At 44.2% G+C, this 23,952-nt stretch overlaps 1 protein-coding gene across 3 annotated transcripts in view; it reads left to right on the plus strand.

Moving 5' to 3' along the window:
• The window catches only part of PlexB (plexin B), a 182,436-nt gene that overhangs the window by 15,536 nt on the left and 142,948 nt on the right, over positions 1 to 23,952 (plus strand). Inside the window, exon 1 of one of the 3 annotated variants that reach the window (XM_022790092.2) lies at positions 16,581 to 16,656. The exons of the other annotated variants lie outside the window; for them this stretch is intronic. The gene's annotated coding sequence lies outside the window, so the exon portion shown is untranslated. Of the gene's footprint in view, positions 1 to 16,580; positions 16,657 to 23,952 lie in introns of those variants that run through there. 3 annotated transcript variants of the gene reach the window in all.

The following is a 23,952-nucleotide window of genomic DNA, read 5'->3' on the forward strand; positions in this document are numbered from 1 at the left end:
GACGTCGCTGGCCAACATAAAAATATCCCAATCAAGAAATCTCATTAGACTGTTTTGTTATAACCACAGCTGCTGTTGATCGATGACTGATAGTTTCACCCCCTGTCTAGACGTCACTGATGAGCTACCGTAGAAACAATGCTAACTTTGCTATGGCACCGACTGGCCAGCGATCATCTTCGGATTATTGCCTGTGTACCCAAAGCGCAATGCAACACAAGTCAACTGAAGATATACCGGCTTCTGAAATACAATAATCTACTACAATCAAAGCTTTTTTCAAGGTCTTAATTTTTTAAGACCTTTAAGATTTTTTTTTTAAGACCGCACTACGACGTTTGTACAAGCAGTGTGTCGTAATGTCGACTGTCTTCAACATGATGAAACCTGCCATTTATATGGCAAAGCTAGCAAACGCGGAACATAATGAAACATCGTCATCGCCTTGTGAATGAACCCGATTTCTTTGTTTTCGGCAGTTCGGTGTAAGTGTGACTCGTACGAAAGACATTCTTACCGAAAGCGCCGATCTGTAGCGTTAGAAATACCGCAGGGTTGCCGTGTTACCCGTAACACTGTGTACAGAATAGTCAACGTACGCATATATATATATATATATGCTCGCGTCGAGTATGTGTGTGCTAGTTCTGCCTTGTTTTCGAATGGGTCGGTATCAGACAGCGGCGTCTGTAACACTGTTTTTTCCTTGTTCGGGACCCAGCAAAGGTAGTGATCGAATCGAGTTACGTTACGAGTGGATAACAATAACTTAACACATATATTGTTGCTTACCCTCCTGTTATTATTTTTCGTTTACCTTTTTTTTATTGTGTTGTACCTTATCCGTCTCCATGTGAAAACAGATCTACGGAACAAAGCCCTCGACAAAAAAGTGGCGAAGTAGGAAGCCGACGCAGTTCAGGCAACTTCTTCGATTTCCTCATACCAAACTCTACAATTTCGTTTTGTCCGGCCAGTGTATTCGTACAACTTCCTCTTGACCCCTCGACATCGTACTCAATCCCAGTGTTGCTTAAGGTCTTTAGCGTCTGAGGCGAAGGGGGCCTATACAGTGATCTATAAAATGAACGAACGAACCCAGTGAACTGACTGCTCACAGAATATTATAGCTAACTCAAGCTGCTTTGCTCCGCAATGTCTCTGCTGCAGCTGTTACTGCTGTTTACAAACGTCGATACGAAAATACGTTAAAAAAAAAAGCGCACAAAACGTTCGACATCAAAATGGCGAGCGTTTTTGATACCACTTTAGTTTAGATCAGTATAGTATAATAGTACGTTTCGATGTCACACTATAACTAGCAAAACTTTGCCCCTCTTAACAGAGCCACACTGTATAGCAGACTGGGTACGTCAGGAGAGTTTTTGCACCTTGCAGCGGCCATGGCTACAACATTATTTGAACCTTTTATCGAAACAGTCTAACAATGCTATAGCTCTATACTCTCCCCGAATGTCCGCTGTTTTTACCATAAGCAAACGTGATTAAATAAAAAAAGTCGACACCTCGTTTTGCTTATGTTAAACACTGAACGATTGTTTCTTTACTAAAGTTATGTTATGGTTTTTGTTTTGAATAACACTAATTCCAGTGAATTACATAGCATGTTATCTAGGTGAGAGCTCTGTCTGAAATCGTCGTTTTGGCGTTGCTTTTTACGGTGCGATAGCGTGCGTCAAATTATACGCCCGTGTTTTAAGCTGCGCCTTTGAACGTTGAGCAGTTCACTCGTTGATTACGTAGCGGTACGGGGAGCAGCGAGAACAATGCCACTGAAGATACGTTGACCAATTTCGAATAGTCGTGCAATAATTGAATCAATTAAGCCGTTATGAAGATTTTAATGCGAAATAAAGTACATATGAAAAAAATCACCAACGTTAAAGATAACGATAATTTGGCCGACCTCTCGATGCATCTGTACTTATTGTTATTTTTTTGTTTGGCAAAGTCTAGGCGACCGTTTCTTCAGCATCTCTATAACCATCCCATAAATGATACGATCATTATTCGCGTACCATATAATATTATATGAACTCGCTATAAACTTTTGTAGTAATATTGCGCACGAAGCGCTCAGCTTTACGCAGTGTAGCAAGACAGCGGACGATCTCCCCGCCGCTGCCAACGCCGCTCCAGGCCCTGTCTTCACCCCCGTCCTTGAACAATTGCAACAGTTAAGTCGGTCGTCGAAACATAACCTTCGCAATAACCGAGCATCTTCATCTGACCACTGTACTCTGCCCAGCAGCGGTGGTCACATCAGTGCAGTAGCAGAATTGTTCATTTACTTCTCTTCGATCTCCTTTAGCATAACAGCGACAGCTCTGCGATCTGTTGCTGACTGACTCCCTGTACCTCCTTCGATCTTTCACTGCTTTTTGTCATTTCCCTGCCGACTTCGTCTGCTGCGTTTTGTGGAAGAAGGAGCAAACGGGGCGGGAAAGGAGCAGCCGACAAGACGACGAGGTCGTTCTGAGCGACAACAGCGACAACAACGCCTACGAGTCAGCCTCTGAGAACCTTTATCCCTGTTGTTTTCATTGCGGCAGTGGAGGCGGTAATGGTGCTGGCCGTAGCACGTCTCGATATGAAGAGACCCAGCCGTCAGTCGCAAACCAGCAAAAGGATAAGTGAGCAAAACCAGAACAGAAGTTCTCGTGATGAAGTCTGCCTTTCCCGTTAGTTCACTTCTGCGGATACCGGCATCGGCCGTTTGTCTCTATCGTATGTCGTCCATCTAAACATAAACCATAGTACACCTTATGTTTGCAAGAAGGATCAGGGTGCAACTCCATCTTGTTCCGTAAGAATTCACGGGCTGGCGGCCATTATGGCTTTGGTAGCGTACTCTATAGTCCTGTTTTAGCCTGCAGAGCCTGCTGTATTTAAGCGTCTGGCAACGGCCGAACTTGGAGTAATAGTGTGCTTGCGGACTTGGTCGCTCGTTCGGTCGTGCTCAACTCTGTGATTATCATGATGCCGAAGTCGCTGAAGACTCTGAAGTTGTTGAAGTCGCCGCCGGCAAAAGCCAGTTTCGAGAAGAGGAAGTACCACAACGAGGCGTCGGGCGTTCTGAAATGTACGGCCCTTTCAACGGAGGATGAGGACGCAAAGGAAAGAAAAATACTAAACAGGCAAAAACTGCTTTCATGTCCTGCCATACGAGGCGCCAGATAGCGGGTTGTGTGGCGTAATCGCCACTGTTTAGGGTGGGATATCAATAAGTCTGAGTGAGTCAATGGCGCAGCCACTGTATGGCCATAGGGAGATAGGCATTGGGCGTCTGCTTGAGGGAAGTTCTCATCGACGCGCGTCCATCAAAGATAAGTGAAAGCGTGACCTTCATCTAGGTTTTTTTTTTTAGTTGTTCCGTTTTGTCTGTCAGGAAAACATTCTATAGAAGGTAAAAGCAGTAAATTCCTCCGATGAGCAGCGAACGAGATCTAGAGCAGTAGACGATTTCAGGAGGAAGGCAACTCGTGGAATACCGCGACAAGGCGATGTACTATGCCTCAACAAGTAGCCCCGTAACAGTTATTAGCACGAAAATAGAGTGCTGGTTAAGACAATTGGCCAGGCGTAGTGTCCTACATTAACTGCTACTATTGGCAATATATATGGCGGTGACGAGCTCTTTGCACATATAGAAGCATTACCACAAACTTGTGTTACATTAACGATACCGCATACGAAAAATGACCGGCGAAAGTTCCAAACGGGCCGAAGAAATCGTATAATACTTCAAGGTAATAGGATACGTTGCGTTTTATCGTCACGCAATTAATTAACGGCAATATCGTTGGTAACGACAGATTGCAACGATGCCATCAACGTAGGAAGGACCTTCTGGACTGATTACAATAGCCGTTCCAATGAAGGCACACTGTATAGATGCTCAAATAATCAAGTTATGCACAAAAACTGTGCAGGATACGCGTGTCCATAGACTTCCAACACGTTATCTAAATGTCTCTAAAGAAAAATTATTCTTACATCTATGTACGTTCATATATTAGATTGGCATTATACTTGGCACGATTAAAGACTTCCTTAGCTGGGTTACGGTAATGGGACCATTGTACCCATTTACATGTTACACAATTAGGTAACTGTTTATCCTCCATAATTTCATGCGTGTAGATAACCCACTGTAGCGACCGACATATTAATGTCCTTTGTATTACGACCGTCACCTCTGTTACCGTCAACCGTGGGTCAACGTCAGGCGGCGTCAAGCAGTTGCTGGTTGACGATTTTATGCCTTCATCCGATCTGCCTCTTGGCCATTTAGCATTATTACCGGCCGAGCAGTTGCCGTCATTGTGAGCGTTTCCCTAAACAGCCTTTTGCGGCTCTGGTTAACGCTGATTTTCTCTATTGAAAATACTGACGCTACTATCATCTCGTACTGTTTGTGGCAAAGCCTGTGCGAGGCTGTACATGCTTGCCGCTCGTTCAAGTGCGGCTGCCACCGGGGCTAAGGGATACCGTACGTAACATGTGCTTAGTATCGCAGTCCGTTTATCAAAGAATATTGTTGTTGTCACCGTTCGATGAAGCGACGTATCGGGCGTGACCTTTTGACCGGGAACTTCAGAGTGCGGGAAGGCGAGAAAGGGAAGCTACGACCACGAAAAGAGCGATTAAAAGTGGCGAGGTGACTATTACGAGCCAAATGATCGGCTAATATTAGCGATAGAAACGCAAGGTCAGGACGGGTGGGAGGTCGTACGTAACACACAAAAATATTGCCACTATCGCTGCCAACTGTCGACGGGTTTGTTGTCGTATTGTAGAGACAATGAGCAGTTGCCTTCTTTTTAAGCCTCTATATTTGGTGACTGATTCGATAGTATTACCTGAAGCGGAAGCACCCAACTACATCAGACGGCTACCGCCACTCGAACACGACATGCATCGTATCCGTTTTCGAGTAAAATCTAACACAACAAATGTAGGGTACAGTCTCACATGCGCTGCTTAGGTTCGCAGATAGACCCTCTACACGAGATAACGCCCTGATCGACTAGTAGGACAGAATTAAAGCTAGTCTTGATTTTGTATTCTACACGTGAGTTCCTGTTGCTTATCAATCAATACAAATGATGAAGGCTGGGTAGATAGCTAGCGAACCCCGATAATCGGTACAAACTCTACTCTGCAATATATAGATCATGCAAAGAGCTCGCATATTTGGATGGCGTTATTAACTATGCATCGATATAACGAAGTTGGACCGACGACCCTGACCACGACACTGTGGCCATTGAGCGTCGACAAGTGCGTCACTCAACATTCCATTCAGACAGCACGTCGTGACTCCGGCTGCTGTCAAGCACCGCTCGCCGCCCGCACTCAGCGTTTGAAGCAATGGCAAAAAGTAAATGGCAGCAATATTAGCGGCGTCGTCAACGCCAGAACGCTACTCGTGCTATTATATCGGCTGTGACGCTCCAGCCGTCGACGTTCCCCACTCGTTTTATGTTTCGCGCAGTTCGAACTGAAAGGAAATCCGGCGGAGATCTGGGGGAGTCGAAAGTAATAGCACCAAACGAGGCGCAGCCACGAGTTCCATCGTCTCTTATATCCCAACTACCAATAGTTCTATAATTACACCTCAACAACATGTGCGGGCCTGTACGCGATACATAAGAAATGGAAATTGTGGTTAATGAGCACATCGGAATCTACCCCGTACGTATCGTCAACGAATAGGAGACGCTGCATATAATGACCAAGTCATACACAGAAGCGTTGCATGATATGGCGAACGCGCGTTTGTTCGTGCGGTTGTCGAATGATGACACTCGATCGCCGTTCTGTACGGGGGAGCCACTCTGGCGCTTCGGACCGCTGCTGTCGTTGACTCGTTCCGTTCGCTTTCTCGTTGCAGGCTTCCCGCTTGTTCGCTTGCAACTGACTCGTCGCCGTTCGCTTCGATGACGGCTAAAGGGACGAATGCCGACCGATTAACGATGCCAAACGACGTAAAGCGCTAAGCATGCCAATTACCGAAGCAAGATCAATGGCGACGGACCGTCCGATACGTACTGCGGGCGTAAAGCTGTTTTCCATATATTTTGCTGTTGCTGCTGCTGCTGCTGTTGCCGGGAACAAATACAAATAAAACGAGAAACTTTCCGGACGTCAGTGCATCGAACAGGCGGTGTTACGGCACGTCAATGTAACGAGCGACTGCCCGTTCTCAGAAGTTGAGTCCACATAGAATATGCCCTAAACAAATGTTAACCAGGACGACACCGGCACAAGCAGTGACGGAGATGGCGTCGACACGAAGAACGATATGAGTAACAATAGGGTCGACAATGTCTATCTGGAAATTGATCTGTGCTAAGTTTAACCCAGCTTACTAACTCTTAGGTAGAGGAGGTCAGCAGGTAAAGCAGTGGCCAAATGGCACTCGAACGGCGATAATACGCTGGCGCCTGTGCGAATCAAGAGGCGGTCGAGATAAACCCAGAAACATGGCGAACGACGACGGTTACCATAACAAGGCTCAGCTGGGTGGCATCGATGGTGTGTCATGTTGCTATTACGTACATTGAAGAACTAGTCTACATCGCTGAATAATGTTTAGCTGTGCATCGGCTAACGGGCGTGTATTTTCATTTAGGGAATTCGAAGGGCTGATCTTGTCGATCGAGGTCTAAGGATGATAGGTGTCTTCCCGTTACTATGCGTACTTTCCACGGGCCGGGCCCTCGTTTGTTCTTCAATGCAACTCGAGTTGTGGACGAGCTGAGACTGTAATATGACATGTAAGCGACAGATAAACGCTTGCCATAGCGCAGCGTAATTAGCAATTCACTGCTGTTTTTCCATTCGAGTATGCATCATGCTACAAAGATAGAGAGTACATTTTTTCCACTACAAATACTAGACGACGATGTAGCGCCTTACGAGGATTCTTTCCAGAATACTATCAGTATGCTCACACAATGACCCTATGGTACCACATGAAACTCTTATTACTCTATCGCGTATGTAAACAACGTTGTAACTGGCGCTTCGATCATTAAAGGAAGCCGTCATTCCGCAGATAAGTTAGGAAGCCATGAAACGTCATCCTGATCTTGATTGCGTATCTATCGTTGGCTAGACGCCGTTTTCGCTTGGGGAACACCGAGGCTCTGAGACTCCGCCAGGCGTGCGGACGCATTCGTTTCTGTGTATTCTCGCACATTTCGCCGTAGTTTGCCCTACCTTATATGTGCGACTGTCTATACGTTTCGCCCATTGGTTCCTCTGGTTCAGCGAACGACTGTCTGTAGAGATTGTACCTTGACAGACGTTCGGCATCTGGCAGTAACAGCGATAGCAGCCTCTAAAACTAGGTCCAGAACGACAGCAGTGAGGGGGTGCCCCGCTAACAATGAATCACCCTTTTTCTTTCGACTTCCCTTTGTCCTATCTGTTTGCTTCTAATAATAATAATAATAGCGGAGCTCCTGTATGCGTTATTTAATGCCATTGTGATTATTATTTCTATTTCTCCGTTGCTAATGGACACCGCGGCTAGCATTTTTTCGTTTACTGTGAGCTGGTCTGGAATATCGTTGGGAAAACTACCGGCAGCATCAACTAGTCCCCTTTGCGGCAATAAGCAGACGCGCGCAGAATGGCGCTCTTTTTCAAATCGCTCGTACACAAAACGCTTGCTCTACTGATACGTGCCAATGTTAGTCAGAACGTCAGAGTCGAATGTGTTCGGCAACGGCGTTACGGATACGCAGCCGGACTCACAAATACAGAGACACATAAACAAAGCACAAACGATTTTTGCAGTTAACAGTGGTGCCTATGGATGGTCTATTTGATTTTTTCGAAGATTTGTCGCTGCATTGAAGAACATGACGTAATCATCATCTTCGAATGGATCGTCGTTATCCTGTCGAATGATTCTGACTATCACACGTATTATCCGGATCTAGATTGGCGTCGCGGTTTTTCTTACCGTTTGTTTCGCCAAGTTCTCAATATTATCATTATCAATAACGTAGGAGTAATCTAAGCGAATTTGTCTGACGCAGCTGGATGGTGGCGCATCTCTGGCAGAAAAAAAGGAGACGCCGCATGAGTACATGTCGCAGATTCATCATTCCAGGCTTGTGTCTCTAGCAGCTACATGAAAAAGCCTAAGAGGCCACCTCAGCACTCATAAAATGCGGATTGGAATTTATCCGATTCTGGGGACGTTTACGTACTCCATTATAATTCATATGCCAGCGTGGGAGAGAACTGAGGCATTGGAATCGTACGCTCATTTCTGAGAGTTTATCTGTTGGGCATTTTTGAACCTTCGGCATCCGTCGACCTTCGAATGAAACTCGGCCGCTGCCCTATTTCACATCTGTGCAACTCCACGATTGTTTGCTACTACGGCCACCGTTACTCTGAGTACAGAAACACTTTCCCGCATTGACAATATAATAAAGTCTTGGCTATATCCATCCATAGTCACCATTTTGTTAAAAAGCGGCGCTAGCAGCATCAATAACGCCGTCATAATATACTATTCGACAGACTCATCAACAGTAGTCTTTTCTCTCCCCGTCTTGTCTTCCTTTCTTTGCGTTCTTTTTTGTCCTTACTAAACCGTCCGTCGCCATTTCCTTCGCCGACTCCATCGTCACCGTCGACCACGGATGCTTCTGCTTGATCGTTTCGCCCCGGTTGATATCATCTGAAGTTTGCAACATCAACTGCATTTAACATCAGCACCAGCAGCAGCTGCTACAGTAGCTATGGACGCGCTAGCTCCGGCCAGAATAGCATCAAGATAATCTCGAATTTAGATGGTTATAGCGGGAACTCGACTTGCTTCAAGCGGCTCAGCTCGACGCCCGTAGCTGGCGGCGACGCGGCGTCGGCATAATTATTGTGATTTTATGCAGATAGGTAGACGAGAGGGAGCGAGAGAGACTTGCCGCGGCAACTAGAAGTGGATCGGCGATGGCGGATGATGAAGGCAACAAAGACGAAGAGGACGATGACTACGCAGAGCCGCGAACAGCAGATGGGGGGACTGTTGGGTGGTAAGACTGTCGGAGTTTTATAACGCTCGGAATATCTAAATACATTTAGCAAGTCAACACAGATAGCGACGAAGAAGTGAGTGAACGAGCGAGCAAAAAGCGTAGTCAACAGGGAGCAAAAAATCGAGGCGGAAAGTACGCAGTACTGCGTAGAACATGAATGGCACCAGGGACCCTGTAAGCGGCAACAGTAGCGGCAGAAGCGTTAACAGTCGCTGGAACAAAAGCGACAAGAATGAAGACTATTTGCGTCCTACTTATTTGTCACTTATGCTAAGTCTCTGGATGTTATTGCCATCGTCGTTACGAAACGAATTCTTTTCATAATTTTTCAGCTGATAAAACCAGCCGTAGACAAACAGCGTAGCAGAATTTTCCGTTTAGGAGGCGTATTTAGTGAGCGAGACGCAAATCGCATATCTATTCGGTACGTATGGTAGTGTGCACACGTCGTGGTGGACGTTAGACGTCAAATCTAATCTAGACTAGAAGGCACGATGAGCCGATCTGAATAGGCCGATACAGCTCTGTGACCGCGTTCTCGGGGGCATCCTTGCGGTGTCCGCGAAGCTGAGATGAATAGGAAAAATAGGTAAACGAATTTGAGGAGTTCAAGCTCCGAAAGCCGGCCACGAGATGATATGTATGTGTACGAATCGTTGTACGAGCACGACGCCGTTAGGCTTTGTCGCTGAGTCGCAATCAACCGAGCGTGCTACAAGCTGATGTCAACAAGTTACCACTGGACAACCATCTGCGAACCGTACGCGGTGCCTGTTAGATCTTCTGAGCTTTTCAGTCACTGGTACTGATTTTGCTGCAGCAGTAATCAGCGTCAAAAATGCGAAGACATGACCGAGGCTCAGTGCATTTTTTCTGAGTTTAGCAGCTTTCTAGCTCTTATCAACGTTGATATACATGTTGGCTTGTCAAAGACACCGTCTTCAGAAATTTGGACAAACACTGCACTAGCTGATATAAAGCCATATTCAAAAAGGGTGGTAATAATAAATACGGTGATTCTAGCAGCTGTGTTGTCCTCCTATGAAGCTTCGTATTGTTTCTTTCTTTTCTGTAGCTTTTTTTCTTTGTAGCGGACGATAGTTGCAATGCAATGAAACTGGAGACAAAAAAAACCACAGTCCCTTAAATGTGGCTTGAAAACACTTCTATAAATTAAAGCGTCATTTTTTTTTGTTTGCTGAATCTTCGTTTCGTCTGATATGAGGATCATTATCATTATAATTAAAATAATAATAATAATTATTATTTTGCCTTCATCTATATATATCTTTAGAGATATTTGTTTACATATTATTTATAATTAGATCAGTACTTATTTTACTGAGATCGACCTATATGCAAAGGCGGCATGCATATGATCTGCGATACCTTTCGGCGCGTATCGCTACTGTTAACTTGGAGGAAAATAATATAGGCCCAATAAGGTGAAAAGAGGTGCTACTAATACCTTAAAACCTATACGATGCATTGACCTGATAGATCGTACAGCTCTTTTCATAGGGATTACGTTACGCGTAAAAAAGCATTATAAATCGAACCAAAGCTAGGGAATATATATGCACTCAAGGTTAGTACAATGTACGTGGTTAAAGTCATTTGTTTTTTACCACTGGTATCGATGACAACGATTCTACAAATATATCCAAACGGCCCTTATAAACTTAATGCGAAGTTTACCAAATCGTAACTTCCAAACTAAATGATGCCAGTTGCTTTTTTCGGCAGTAGACGCTTTTTTCGTTCAATGGCTAAGATTCAACGACATACAACTTTATAGACACCTAAATAAACAGACGGCCAAACTGTTCACGTTCAACTAGAAAGACGCTGAAGTTATAAAAGCAGACTATTTCGTTCACTCTTTGCTTCAAACATTGTGATTGTTTCAACGGCTATTAACCTTAGCTCGCAGTTAATTAATTATCTTTTCGTTATTTTGTTATTCCCTTTTTATTTTCTCGTATTCTTGCTTTCTTTCTCTTACATTGTGCCTACGGAAACGAGGCAGCTTCCCATTGATGTTGACCTTATGGAAAGGTCGTTTTCATCACAGGAATTCTATAAGTCGTCAGAACAAAGCCTAGCATAGCTTCAACATTACGTCAGCGGCGCGAACATCACTTACGAGCTACAGCCATAGCGGACTGTATCGGTCCGGGTTACGGTATCTTTTACTAGACGTCAACGTTCAACCGAACCGACGTGAGCGTCAAGCTTGCCTGTATGTAATCTACCAGTAGAACACGTCAGAGGATAATAAAAACTGAGTGGTAGAGCCATCGCAGCAACTCACGGCAACGATTTATAACAACAATAACAAGTAGATCAGCAATGGGCAGCTCCACTGTCACAACGATTGGTTTTCTTCCAACTGGTCTTTTAGCCCATGTTGTTCCTCTGCTAACAAAAGGCGCTAACGTTCGTTAAGTCCTCGAAAAGGCAAAAAAAAGACCACGACAAATCGACGCACGAAAAAGCTTGTGACTCCATGGGCTGTTGTTGCCATTGTCAGGCGAAACAAATAAAGCAGGTCAATCTACATCTAAGCATCGCTTGGACCTATCATGTCGCGCGCGAATCGCTTGTTAACAACAAACGAAACTAAGTGTTGCCATTACTAAAGCGGCGACGAGGACAACAACGCCGCCGCCGCCGCCGCCGCCGCCGCCGCCGCCGCCGAAATCCGTACAATTTCAATACATGGGTGAACAGCGTCAGCGGAACGCGTACGCCCCTGCCGCCGCTGGGGCTTGTGCTGTTCGAATGATCGTGATGGTCTTGGTGGCGGCGCGGGAGACAAGCGCTAAGAAGATCGATCGTGATGCTTGGCTGATTGAGTGTTCGTTAGAAAAATGAGCAGCGAGCGTCACTCGATTTAAATGTTCGTTAGAGTTTCGTAGCTTTTGGATATTGTTTTTTCTTTTTGTGTGCTATACATTGCACTTGATTAGCGCTTAACGTTAGTCGGATACGCGGCACCGTTCTTCGGGCAGTCACATGACGTTTGAGATGATGACTGGACATTTTGAGCTTGTATTTACTTCGTGACGTTATACAAGGCTTCGATAAATGAGAAAAAAATATTTTTTTCGATTAAAAACTCATATTTAATAATGCGTTCAGGCTAAGGATTATCTATCGATATTATACAGTACAGTATTAAATTGTTCTTGAGTCTTATAGATTCGCGTCTGATGTACCAAATGCATCTGAGAAAACAAGTGTTTTCAATATGTTCTTCATAGAACTCAAGAGATGAAGCAACGCATACGTTCGAACAAACATAAGAATGACACAATTGATAAGCTTATCAACAATTTACTGATTAATGGTTGTACTTCGCACGAATCTCTCTGACTGTGATCGGATGGCCTGGTGGCAGCGCGTACTTAGGTATCGCAAAACATCCGTCGTCATCCATGCGTTCAGCATTAGGTCGTAAAGTAACAGGGTCGTAAGCTTCATTTGCTGAACCTAAAAAACCTCTCAGGCGAAAAAGGTTACATCACCTTCTGCTTTCGTTGTAGCTTCTGCCGCCGAGCTTATCGTTAGTGTCGTCGTCGTCGTTGTTATTATTGTTATTTGTCGCTCGTCTTTTATGCTGCCTGTAGACGTTGTAAAGATAATGTGCTAGCCGCTGACAGACAATCAGGTGTCACTCGAGTCGTGAGTCAGACGCATTCATGAGGACGTAAGCGTAGGCCGCCACCGTTCTCAGCTGCTGTAGTCTCTAACTGGCTGTTTTGGATAAAATGGTCGTTTCGTCTTCTCGCTCGTTTCCGCTGACTCCCTGATTTGAAACGCCCTTTAGTGTTTGTCCTTGGTTGGCCTGCGCATTTAAGTGCCTTTGCACGGTTTCGGGTTTGCTTCGAGTAAGGTGCTGCCGCTGCTGCGCTGAACGTCGCAGCTGCATCCGAGGTAGCTAAGAAAAAGCACAAAGGAGTTGGATAGCGACGATAGGATGCTATTGTAGAACGCTACGAACGGAACATAGGAGGAGCAAGCAAACAACAACGAAAAATTTTAAACGTACCTGGCAAAGACGTCCCCGTATTTGCTGCTGCTGCTGCTACTACAACTATACGAAGTACTATTCGTAACGGCAGCGCGACAGACAGGTAATCGTTGGTGGCTGCTGCTGCGTTTAAGAGTCATCTTTTCTGTTTCTGCCTGGGTCAGTGTTACCGATGAGCGGCAAGAAAAGGCTATTTATTAGAGGGGTTGAAACGGGACGGGTTGTGGACAATATCGGACAGCTATCCGAACAGTGAAAAATAATAGGAAGGGTGACAAAGGCCCCGTGAGCCTGTCTGTCTATGCCGACGATGGCTGATATCTCAGCTCAAAATTTTCCATTTGGGGCGGGGGACTAGTACTTGTTAACGGGTTTACATTTTCTCGTAGGATGCTATATGGTACACGCTTATATACATAAGACATGGCAATACGTAAGCACATTAAGGCCCGATATGGTCAACAGTTTCTATAGAGAGTATACCGAGCTATGAGTCGTATGCGAAGAGGAACAGTACACAGATAAAACAAGAAAACCTGTTACCTACCTTGTTCTAACCAGAAAGAGCAGAAAAGTAACAATGATTCTTAGGCTCACCAAGCTAAGCGGGTGTACAAGGCACGAAGAGCCTCGACCTTGCATAAGTTCGTTAGCGAGGGATTTCAGTTTGTCGTCTGCTTGTTCGAATTCGGTATAGATACGCTTAAAGAGAACCAGAGAAACATAGTCAGTCGCTGGTCGCAGAACCATTGCCGCAATTTGAGCGCTTGATAATAATCAAGTTGGGCAGGTCTAATTAAAATAAAAAATACGCCTTCCTGCAAAGAGAGATAAAAATGTTTGAAAAAAAATTAATTTTTGTATTGCTGTCATAGATATGCTTCTCGGTGAGTTTCTGGAAAATATGTAGGATATCATAGGTCTGAAAATGTCTGTTGTTCTGTACTTAATTCTCATTGTGCTCCTCAATTATCTTTTATTAATTACCGTGGCATTATTTAGGTCCAACAGATTTTGTCGAGACGTACTCAAATCTCTGCGCTAGCACTTTCTCACGTGATTGTTTACTCTCAACAGAAAGGTCAAAATGGCGACAGTTAGAAGCTCTTAATTTTTGCCAACAACATCTGGTTAGAGCATTCATCACAGCCACGAGGGAAGGGGCAGCAGACCAGGGCTCAGAAAAGCACTTTATCTTGGCCTAGCTTTTCAAGGCTCTACTACAAGCAAGGTCCTGCAAGCCTGTGCGTTAGAATATTTCTGTTAGCAAAGTCTCATTTTGTATTACCTTACGCGAAATGGAAATCAGTAGAAACAAGATTGCTGCCTCGGGTATGCGCTTTTGTATTATGGTATCATTCTATCTGTCTATAGGACGTGACAATTATGTAGAACGATATACGATGCAACTGAAATGATATGCAGCAAACATCCGACGGCAAGACTTGGACCGGTTGGTCGTTTTCCCTCGAGCCAAAACAGTTATTAGAGAATCGTGTATGATAATAAATTCCGATGACCATTTTTCGCTGGCCTTGTCCCGGCGACTGATGCGGTGAAACAATCTGCGCAGGTCTTCTTTGTTATCTGACGATATATCAATAAAATCTCGAGACACGTAGAGACCGTCTTAAATATCCTCAAATCCCTGACGTAATTTGCAAGGTTAATGTGATCTCTGCAAGTAGCCATCTTTAGAGTAGACCTGAAAGGATAAGTCGATAAACCGAGAAGCCACTGTCGGTGCTGGCATAAGCACTTTGGTCTGTAACAAGATCCTCTAAAAGGCAACCGTTTGCCCTCGTTTAGGCACTACCGTGCGTTAGGAGATTTACGCACGTAAGGCAGAACCAACTGCTACGATCCAGGGAATAGGCCTGGTTGAGAGACTTAAATTTCTTTGCAGGAACTGATTGAACCGCAGAGCTCGGACTGTCCACGACGAAAAAACTTTTTTAGCAGACGCATTCATGTAAACATCCTGTACTATTATACCGCTATTATGTACGCATGAAGCCCATGAGTACAGTTACTAATTTCATAGTATTGTAGATATTACACAGATAAAACAAAAGAACATGTTACCTATCTTGTTCTAACCAGAAAAAGCACAAACGACATGTCTGTCTGGTATGATGCTACACTGTAATTAGCCTTATACATAGCATCCTTAGCATTCAAAGTATTCACGTAATTATCAGTAGAGCCAAACCTGTGAACAGTTCTACGAACGGAGCGTATGATTAATCGGCAAGTACCTCCAGTAGTGCTATTTAGCTCTACGTTCAACCGTAATTAATGAAAAAGCCATCATTTCTATCATACAGAGACCTGGGGCTTCTGGTTGTTTTTGTTCTGTGTGACAGATGCTAATCCTTGTGTGTGTTGCTCAACTTAGGCGCAACTTATCCCGCTAGTCGGCGGCTGCATCGGCTAAGTTTCGCTGTGGGCATTATAATCCCAGTCGAAGTCTGATTGTTCGCATGTCGTTCTACGATGTGATGTTGCATGCGCCTTTGTCCTACCGCTGCCTGTCTCCCTCGGCCGACTGTAGCTATATTCACTCATCTATGTTCTCTGAATACCATGCTGTAGGAAATCGTCTATAATACAAAGTGTCTAAGAATTCGTCTGTGAGAGTTGTGTGTTCGAGGACACAACGCCAAGTGGCCCTTTAGTCGTCGCTTACTTTGCCCGCCTTTCTCTAGCAGGACCGGGCAGTCACTGTTTGCGAGGAATTGCAGTTGGAGAGTATTTTCGTGCAGTCAACAACGATGGAAAAATCGTGCACCAGCAGCGCCAGAGCACTGAAAGTCAACGCTGTACAAACGATGGGTAAGACTGTGCTACAGCGATACCGAACACAGCCTATGGTACTACGGTAGAAAGTCGTGCCCCAGCTGCGTCGAGCGGAGAAATGCACGCGATCCTTATAGCAGCAGTCGAAGCTGAGATCGACTGTACTCTATTTTCACAGGCAAAGTGCATAGTAAACCGAGTCTAGCATCGGGTAAGCATGAATAGCATAGTAAATACAGAAATGCAAAGACGGAGGAAAGTCGCAAAGGGGGTAATGCCGAATGAGAGGGTGAATTACGGGAAAATTCGATTACTCTGCCGGGAATTGCGGTCGGCTGCAGTTGCTGCTGCCGCCAGAAAAAGAAGACAAGATTGTTTGGTGGAAAAGCCAACAAAGGCATAGTGTAGCACCGTGATAGAGAAGGAAAGAGTGGCGATGCTTAAGATAACCACTACACATCCCAGATAAAGCGAAACGAGCAGTTCCCTATTGTGAGATGCAGAAAGCTGAGCTTGACGCGAACCGCAAAGAGTGGCTGAACTGATAGTGCCATGGTGGCTAGAAGACACAATGATGAAGGCAGTGATTGGATAAGAAAGAGAGGAGCAGAATTCAAGGAACTAGGGCAAAGCAAGACGAAAGCAATACTGGACTAGGCGGGGGTGGGCTGGGGCGCTGTTGTTGATGGCCGCTACTAGCCGTGGTATGTTGATACGGTACATGGACATCGACTTCAGGTAAGAGAAGGACCATACTAGTTGGTTTCATATGAATATTTTTCGACAAACATACAATACGTTGAGAGAAGACGGACTTCAATTTATTCTACTATATCATTGAAAACATAAGTGATTCGCTTTAGTCAAAAAGGTACTTCTGAGACTTTTTGACACAGGCTTTCGTAATTGCAATTCTCTCCTATAAATGCTTCTAAAATAAAAGTGACGCAATTGTTTCTGGGTCGCGCGGTGTGCAACGAATACTGCTGGGCAAAACTCATCAATAATGGCCCACTTTGAAATGTAGATGATGCACATGTGAGACAGAATATAGGATAGTGTACGAAAGAAAATAAAGGCCGTCCCTTACGCTAAAACGTCAGCTAGTTTCAGTCGGTTTTTTTGTTCAGATCGAAGTGGAAGGTCTGCTAACGATACAAGAGTTCCTTTAAATTAAACTTTCTTTACACTGACACTTCATGCTTAACTTTATGTTAGTTTAGTCAAACCTCTGGTATCAATGTTGATATAGCTTCTGTAGGATGTGCGAAAAGCTCGATTTCGATCGAACGCGAAAAAAAAACGGCGAACCGAGCTCGTAATTAACCAATTTCCATAGTGTTGTTACAGATTACAAAATTGGATAACTTCCTACGAAGCTGTGTTGGCTGGCAATGGAACAAACGACCTCAGTAAAGATCGTTCGTAACCCTATGATATGTAGTGCGGCAATAAACATACCTCGTTCATAAAGTTCGTCGCATTACCTAAATACAATCAAACTTGAGTTGTAGTTTAATATATTACCCGTTATCTTCGCTAAAATCGCTATAAATAAAAGTTTAAAATAATCCTACTGCCTTAACAAGTAGGTGTCTGTAATACATTAGGCATAAATCAGTTTGTGGGTAGCGTGACCAGGTCTGTATTTTCTGATTTGAACACCTCTTTATTTTCATCGGTGACTAGAATTGTATTCAAGTCACGAATCGACCGACCTCTTTGGCGGGACGATTTGAAATGTACAAGCTATGTTCACGAGTCACCTCAATTTCCGTGCCGTTTCGTGTCGCCCTAAAATTTTGGTAAAACGGTATTCAAGTTGCGAAATGCTGAAAACAACGGCAATAGTCCAACTCGCCGTATCCTAATTAAAACGACAGACAGAAGAGGCAGTTGCCAAAGTCGTCATTAGTGGTCGACCCAGTTAACTTTTGCTCGTAATCGGCTATGCAAACATGTACATGCATATGGACTACAGGTTGGCAGGTTGAAAGATTGACCCACAAGTACCATCACGCTTTGTTGCATCCGAAGGCAACATATGTAAAGGTGCGCATACAATGCACTCGCGTGCAGGTCGTTTCCCGTCGTCGCGTCGATAGCACGAACGTCGCGCCTATTTGTCGTGTGCGTCTGCGTGTTTACTAACGAACGACATCGAACCCACTTTCTTCCTTTCCACCCTCTAGTCGTACTGCATCATTATGCCGCTGACGTAAAATTTGTTGAATTAGTTAGCGTCGCAAAGTTAGCGGTACGTACCTATTCTGGCTAAGCCTAACTCGGATTATCAGCGTCAGGTTCTAGCAGACGACGCTGTTTTTACTGATGTGGTCGAGCCGAATTTAGTTCAGCTTACAAAAGACCTCTTTTAGTACTTGATTCTGTTTCTATAGGTTTTATCATCGTTGTGATGCTGCAGTGCTTGATAGCACTGTGACCGCTTCTTTCGTCGGAGTTCTTAACGCTGTCACCTTCCTGGCATCGTTGCTTACTTTGTTTGCGGTGGTCAAAGGTCGCCATTGATCCGGACAGTGATGGCGGATGCCGCTTGCGGCGGCATTCGTAATGCTTAATCTATAATATGTTTATGAAATCAAATTCGGCTAAATACCCCGTCCTATCTGCCGCAGAATAGACAGGAAACTTTAGCGAGGCCATCAGGAGTACAAGCGACAAAATATCATTCGTCTCGTGCCGCTTATCTTACCGTAGTTGTCCGTAAGGAGGCTATGGCGGCAGGTGTGCGATGGTGAGTGCCAGCAAGCGATCGAAATGCTGGCCATGATGGCCGCCTGCTCGATTAGCATCGGATCGGGTCTTATCCAGGACGTAACAGAAACCAAAGAACAGTTTTGCTGCAGTTTCTATTGAGGCGTTTTGTATAACGGTGTATGTGTACATATTGGAGAACGTAGAGAGATCACCTATGTTCTACCGTTCCTGTACGTCTCGCTGGCTGGTCCAGCAGTTGGCAACTGCTGGCGTACTAATCTAAACCATACGATATGCATATGAATACGCATAATGGATTTAAAAAAATGACCAGTGTAAGGGGAATTGAATATTTACAAACAAGAGAACGAGAGATTTGTTGCTAACCAAATCATTCATAAAATGTTACCCAAAAAAAAAAACTGTGAGCATACATAAAAAAACAACTGTCAAGGATTACGCTTCATTGTTCAGCGAATTACAGGATAAACAAGTTGAGCCTCTTTGGCCTACCGTTTCTTCACAGTAAAATTAACATAAACGATACTAAATTTAACGGGACAGATATAGCTGTTGCGTGAAAAAAGCTCTTTTACCGTTGAAGCGCTTTTTTCTTAACTTGCTTTCTTACTGTTGCTCTATAACACGGAAGCGCCGAAAGCTCCTATCAAACATGAGCGCTATGAACGTTTGTCCTTTTTATCGCTATTATTTACCCTAAGAACCGTACTATCAGCAGAACCGGCAACGTTCTCTATCTACCCAGAAACAGTAGCGTTCGTTAGGTACGAATTATGCTATGATGTGCTTACTGCTCGTTAAGCGGGACTTTTTTACGTATGGTGTTTCCTATCTATCCGCCTTCACACTACCCCACTCGAACAGTAGAGCCTCCCTTTAAGCGGCGACTTCCCTTTTAGGGTGTTTCGAACCCCCTATAGACCTCCCTGATCAGTCGCTCAGTAGGGGTTCCGTGCTGTGTCCGTAAGAGGTTCCTTAGAGTTAGCATGCTTCTCTCGCTATGGTCGACAGAACTTTTACGTTGCCTTTTCATATGTTGAAACTGCTATTGTCATTGATATATTATTGCCGGCCATCGGCCAGTCTGTACCATGAGGGCATCTCATAACGGGGGCCAACAAAAAGCAGGAGGGAGTGCAGTTAGCGGGGCGCGGCAAGTAGGCGAAAGCCTCGGAAACGGTTGACCTCGTAGACTCTTCACTTCGTTGTTGGAGCGGCGGATGCGCCGTGCATCACAACGGGATACGCTGTCTTTGGAAATCTAGCGATGATGAAGCCTCCTATTACGATTATTGTTTCTGCTAGAAGAGTCTATATCCTGCTATATCATCTGATAAATGCTAATAGATTTATTTATTCCAATAATAAGAGTGCGGCACGAAAGTGTAGGCTAAACAAACATCGACAGTTAAAGTGATAAATTTAAATAAACAGATACATAAATAGAAACATAGAAGCCAATGAGATGATGCAGATATATACGTGCCCAACATGAACTTAGCAATAAACAAGTATCAGTCTGTGGCTAAACGCTCTACCGAAATGGAAATGTCACGCTGGTATTCGTGCCTGCTTACGATACCCACGTCGGGAGCGGCTGCTACTCGTACTGAAGAAAGCTCTCAGATGAGACGATCTCGAGCGTTCGAGCATGAACGCATGCTTTGCCCAAACGACGGTGCGGCCGTTATTGTTGCTTGAGCCGGCAAACTTTTCCTCTTGAGTCCTCCCGGGTGACGACAAAGATCAAGGGCTTCCTCTTCTCGAACTTTTTTTAGGCTTATCTGTTTCCGCCTTTTTATTGGAGCTGACTGACGAAACGCGATTAATAAAGCTCAATTTAGAGGGCATAGAGTGCGATGTTTTCCCAGTTGCTCGACTGATTAGCTACCTGCGTAGGATCGGTGACTAACTTAGGTCATTGCACTGACAGAGACGTACGGCTAACGATAACCAGGTCGGCTCCACGCGAGATCTGCCTAATTTAAGTATTCGTAGATTTAGGTCGGCACTTCTTCTTCTGAGCGAAACAAGCGTACATGATAACTGAAGCACGATAAAACGACGTCTGTCGTACAGATAATATTATATTGAAATAAAACGGAACGAACAAAATCGATGTTGCCCCACTTCCTGTGCAGGCATAACGATTCTAGCCACGTAGTGGTATCGGAGTTTGTTGATTTGCCCCTTTAAAGTCGACAGGATTAGCCTGGCAGTTTTTCATTGCAGTAATAGCAGCAGTATGGTAGAATATATTCTAGCTAGGTTGAAGGAGTATTTTTTTCGTAAATAAGTTACTTTTCAACTAGCTTGGTTAGTGATTTTCATTTAATCTGACAGCACAGAAGGAAGTCACTTGTTTAGACGCAGGATGTTGTATGTCTTCATTATTATTTGTTTCGATTAAAACACGTTTTGCTGTATTACGTTAATTATAGATATAGATACATTAGCTGGTAGTAAGTATCGAAGTTAAGGAACTTGATCCGCATTTACTAACGTTTTTTTTTCAGCTATTTGCCATGCATACACGCCGTGTTTGAGTCGTGTAGAAAGAAGAGGATTGATATAACAATTAGCCGAAATCAAAGCACTAATTCATTGATCGTAATCGTAGCAGATGAAGCTCGCAAATGATCAGAAAGAAACGTCTGATTTATGGGCATATATTAATATATTATAATTAGTCATATAATAACAGTTGGTTTAAATCGTTATCGAATACAGTCTGGTGCTGAGGTTGTACCTGAGCACAAACTTACTTACCAAAACAAATCTTAATTAAGACAATGTGAGATATATATTTTTAGAGTCGTTCAACGACTCATAAACATACTTACATGACCATATCGATGAAAATATTGATTGCTAATTATTTTTTTTTTATTAATTACTATGATATTTGATAATTATTCTATAATTGTTGCTATTATTACAGCCGCAGCTGTGGCTATTGGTGAAGTTTGGCTATCGAAGTGGGAACTTTTTTTTCCTTCGTACATTGTTTGCTCGTTGTTGTCAAGCTGAAAGCTATTACTGGCAGACGATCAATTTTACAAGACACATTAACAACTAACACTTTTCTAGTCCAGCATATTGATGCATCATCTAGCGTGATCCGTCCTTAAAGTTTGTCGCCGGTACTGACTTGGATCGTACCAATCTGCCTTATATATCGGGCTGTGGAGACGTTCATGGATAAGCTTTGATATTTATTTTGGTTTCGTTTGGGTTCTGCCAAGCGCAAAGAGGGCAAAACGCTGCTTGTGCTTTTTATCGCCAAAAGCACAGCCTTCGCAGAAAACCAGCACAAAAGTAAAAATGAACGATCCTGTGTGCGGTAAATTTTATCCAGCTGGTTTGGTAAACTAAGAACGCAGAAGAGAGATGCCGGAGTCGTCTTCGGCTACAAAATGAGAAATCTTGGCGGCCAACCGCAGTCTTAGACGTTAATATCGGTCCACACGTACGATTCCAGGGAGCGTATGCTTCGTATAGTCCGGCAGCGATGAAACGCTTGGACACGACTCCATGTCGTTGAAGACATCATAATGCTGCGAACCCATCATGCCGTCTTCGCAAATGTAAGACAAGGTAGTTCGCTCCTAGACACCATTGTTGTACGACTACAGGCGTGTACGCTCGATGCCGAAAAAAAGAAATCCCAAATACTAAAACTAAACAGAAAAGATCAGCAGCAATCTCTTGATACGACTGTTTAGGTCCATACGTAAATCTGCTCAACGCTCTTACACATTCATTATTCGTTGTTGCCAGCACCGCCGTTACATGTGGATCCGTTTACATCGTTTACGGCCTACAGCTGGAGATACGCTCTTGGCTAGTTTTTCCTTAGGTAGTCACAGAGTCTCGCTGTAAAGAACAATATCTAGTACACGTTTTCCTTTTATGGTATTTTCCGGTGCATTGAAGTACGATCGTTCTCTCTTGATTTCACTGCCCATGATCATTACCCATCCTAGCGAGAAACTGTCTGGCTGCACGCATTTACAAATATTTCATGCAAAACTGGCGCCATCAGCGCCGTTGAAGAGGCACGCCGACGTTGATATCCCGTGACGGTGTCTGCTGTCCATGGATCCCATCCGATAACGTTGCCTCTCCTGCTGCCAATCGGAATCACGACGTTCTTTCGCGTTATATTGGAGGGATTAGTGTTCGCTAATGGTTTTTATTTTGAGTACTCTATACGAACATTGTTTTAACTGTCATTAAAGCGTAAATTTAGAGAAAAATCGTTTATTATCACACTTCAACGGCATCAAAAAGAATCGTATGTACATGCGAATTCCCTCGCTCGACGGATGCGGCAGGCGCGCATCGGTACTCATGAGGGTGTTGGCAGAAGTAGAGGTGTCGACATCTACCTATCTATAAAATTTCACCTTGTATGATGTAGTTTTTTGACGACAACAACAACATTGGAACAGACTATAAAGTGTTTTGGTCCCACAGAACCTAATCCGTAGGTCGGCTTATTTTATCCAAAAGCTGTGTTTTATTTGAAAGTTTAACTATGATAAAGATCGACCAGCGAAGTAAAATCATTTTTATATGAAAACGAGCATAGAATCGATCAAATAACCGCTCGAGATCATCAAATGTCCCCCGTATTGCGTAATTCTCGTTATTAAGCCGTTTGCGCGGCCGCCCCGTTCGCCGTAAGTCCTACATCATGATCCATTTTGCTTTGCTTCGTTCCTCATTGCATTTCGTTCCTCTTCGTTGCCCTATAGAATTTTTTTGCCATGATGGACGGACACCTTTTCGTTAGCGCAAAGGGAATGGTCAACTAAGTTCGCCTTCCCTCCTGCCCCTGCTTGCTCTCAGTGGACGGTTGGCCAGCCGACATTGATAGATTACATAACATCGCTTGAACACCTACGTTGACTTGCTGTACGCATGTAGGTCTACATCAATCGCGTTGGTCCACGGTGCACCGCGGTAATATCTGCGCCCAGCTACCGGCGATTATGATCGCATGATGAATCAGCTGATATTAACAGAATCTCGTTGCACGTGTGTGTCTCTCTCTCTCTCTCGTGTTTTTTCGTACGTGCATAAGTCAGTCTCCGGTCTATTTCTCTATGCGGCTTCTTTCGGGGGGTACGTTCCGTAATGCTGTTGAACAGCCCCGATCGAATATTTGATAGTTGATAGTATGTAGTTGAGTCGAGGAGGGCAAGAGGGCCAGTGGTTTCGATAGGAACGATATGGGACGGCTATTATAAAATACATTAGATAGAAAACTCCGTCATGCAGAGTAGATCC

The sequence above is a fragment of the Varroa destructor genome, unplaced genomic scaffold (assembly GCF_002443255.2).
Source record: "Varroa destructor unplaced genomic scaffold, Vdes_3.0 BEIS01000002.1, whole genome shotgun sequence".
Lineage (NCBI taxonomy): Eukaryota > Metazoa > Arthropoda > Arachnida > Mesostigmata > Varroidae > Varroa > Varroa destructor.